Source organism: Nerophis ophidion, linkage group LG07 (assembly GCF_033978795.1).
Source record: "Nerophis ophidion isolate RoL-2023_Sa linkage group LG07, RoL_Noph_v1.0, whole genome shotgun sequence".
Classification (NCBI taxonomy): Eukaryota; Metazoa; Chordata; class Actinopteri; order Syngnathiformes; family Syngnathidae; genus Nerophis; species Nerophis ophidion.
The window spans coordinates 50554978-50558344 of record NC_084617.1 but is presented as its reverse complement, the minus strand read 5'-3'; positions in this window follow the sequence as shown (position 1 = coordinate 50558344).

Genomic DNA, 3367 nt, shown 5'->3' with positions numbered 1-3367 from the left:
ATTGGCTATTCTTATAGCAAGCGTTTGCAAGCGCGCCTCCGATTGGTTCTAATGTTTCCTGGTAACAATAAGCGGAAGAACGCTGAGTTGACTGTGCGCAGCCGCTGGGCGGAGTTCGCAGCTGAAGCCTGCGATGTGATTTTGTCACGTGACCGCAGAAAACCTTCTTAAAAGGTAAAAATAAAAATAATGATGATAATAATGTCAAAAACAAACTAAACCGTCTAGAGCACATGCAAAAACAAAACAAAAAGGAGAGAAGGAACAACATGATAAAGAAAAAGGTAAAGTAAACATGACAGTAATTAAATAAAGCATCAGCTATTTAGCACACTAAGCTAGCTGATGACTTGCGTTTTTCTGAGCGATTAGCCTCGACATGCTTTGCTAATCAGTATTTAATCAGTTTTATGTATATATATATATACATATATATATATATATATATATATATATATATATATAAATTAGATTATCCAGAGAATAGTGCTCGATACCGTGGTAGAGCGCAATATATGTGTGTGTGGGAAAAATCACAAGACTACTTTATCTCTACAGAACTGTTTCATGAGGGGTTTCCTCAATCGTCAGGAGGCTTATATATATATATATATATATATATATATATATATATATATATATATATATATATATATATATATATATATATATATATATATATATATAGTAAAGTGAAGCAAACTATATTTATATAGCGCTTTTTTCTAGTGACTCAAAGCATTTTACATAGTGAAAACCCAATATCTAAGTTACATTTTAACCAGTGGCACTGGGAGCAGGTGGGTAAAGTGTCTTGCCCAATGACACAATGGCAGAAACCTTGATGGCGGAAGCGGGGATTGAACCTGGAACCCTGAAGTTGCTGGCACGGCCACTCTTCCAACCGAGCTATAGCTATACCTTTTACAGAGCAGCTATTTATTTATTTATTTTATTTATTACTTGATGTGGCCCTTAATAAAATTATAGGTGCAGCATAGTAGACTATGCTGACTATGTATAAACTATGCATCGTAGACTATCTATCCATCTTTTTTCTACAACTTCTACATTGTATTAATGTTTTCAACATTTCTGACATGATAACTGTAGTACCACCCCTTCACCCTCTTCTCTACGTAGATGCACTTTTGAAATATCAAAGTGCACGATTAACAAATATCACCGCAGCTGCCTCAAGAACTCCCTCTGCACCCTCTGCCTCAAAGGAGCTCAGTAAGTTTTGTCTTTATTTATTTTCCTGTAATATTGTTGTAGTTCATCCAGATGAGTCTTTTGTATTGGTGGTGATATTTTAATGTCAAAATCTAAGACAAAGGTTAAAACAATGCTATTTGATTACTTTTGTAAACAAGTGTAAATCGCAGATGGGAGGTAAGGGCATTTAAACTTCACCGAGGGGGACATACTGTCCCTTTTATTAATAACACACTTATTTTATATATAAAAAGAATAAGACAATTGAAAAACCATAACAAGTATTTTTAGTGCCCGCCTTTCTTTTTGACTTTGTTGTCTAGGGCCATGTTTACACAAGTATTGTATTAATTGTGACCGAAATTACCATGGTTATCATTACTATCATGGTATTGTTGAATGTCCTCAAAAAGTACTTAAACACACAATGAAATATTTAAACCAGGCTTCATAAAAAAAATAAAAAAATGGTTGACACACAATATACTTTCATAGGCAGCAGAACTATTAAATATCGTTCTAGCTTCTTAAGAGCCGTATTGTTTTTATTTGAGTGTTTAAATATATTTCTCCATTTTTATATGTTAAGGTTTTGGAGTGTTTTTTTAATGATAAATAAAAATAAAGATAAAGGATCATGTGACTTCTGTTGTCATTATTCCTTGAATTATGGATCGATAACTCCGTTCTAAGATCGCACAGTCTGTAGGTTCTATGTACACAATTGAAGAGTTTAGTTACTCAGACAACAATGTGTGTATAAAAGTTTATAATGTGGTATGCCGTTTCTTAATGGGGAATGTTAATGTTTTTTCTATTCGTGTTAACATTTAGTTTAGGTAATGAGCTATCGCTAGCATGGTTCTCCAGTGAATGAGCAGTATCACCGACCGGTCTGTGGGTTTATCAAAGTGTTATCAATCACGGTTTTACGATCATTTTAATTAAAAAAAGTCATATCAACCTTCGTGAGTTGTTTTGCAGTTAATCATTGTACTGAAATAGAGATGGCATCTGTAAAACCTTTCAATACTTGAGGGACTGCTTGTCACAGACAGTGCCTTTGGACAAGAACTCTCTCAGGCTTGTTTGATGTGTGTGTTTATTTTCATCACATGGTTGTTTTGAGTTCAGTATTCTGTCGCATTTTAACATTGTTTCTATTCTAGTGATAAAAAAGATTAGTTGCGTTGAAGTCGTCAGTAAGGACTTATTGGTGGCATGTTTTGCATATTATCATTGTTCGGTTGGTATCTTTTTAAATCCAAACCAAAGGAGTTTCCCTTCCCTCTTGTTGGCGCCATCTTTTCACATTTTGTTAGTGTAGCTTCTATTGTGCTCGTCTCTGCAATGTTGTTGACATCCATGCTCACACTGAATGCTTCCGTATGTTTCACGACAATAAAGCATCTTTGAAGTCTTGGTGTATCCTATCAAATGCAACACATCAAGGAATTGCTTAAAAGGAATATCCACGGTTTTAACAAAAATCCCATAAACCAGTAAGGCAGAGGCACGGGGGCCTCTATGTTTCTGGTAAACATTGCATTGTGGGTAGGAAAGAAAACTAGGAAAGGTGCTATCACCTGTTGGATTTTTTTTGTTTTTATCGAAATGGAAATATCTTGGAACTGATTGTAGATAGACACATTTTCTCCCTTTCAGTAACAATGTTTTCGGAATTAACTTTTAAAACCACTCGCACCCCTTTTCTCTTCAGCAAAATAAATGCACTGAGGGTTGTCTTTGGAAATACAATTTAGTTCACGTTCTTCTCTCTTAGTCTGCTCAATCTGTTCCAGGACAATAACCACAGCCCATTTTGTTTTCTTCCTCCTGGTGTTTTAGCCCAAGTACATTAGAATACTCAGGATCTTGTAATGGTAAACAGAATCGAAACTGGCAAATTGTTTATGTGTTGATTTAAAAGGTCCCCAGTTATGCAAAATTTACTTTTATACAGCTATAACAGTATTGTGTGTCACGGTTGCGTATGCTAGCTTTTTGATTGATTGAATCTTTTATTATTAGATTGCACAGTTCAGTACATATTCCGTACAAATTGACCATTAAATGGTAATACCCGAATAAGTTTTTCAATTTGTTTAAGTTGGGGTCCACGTAAATCAATTCAGCTGGTGGCCGAAGA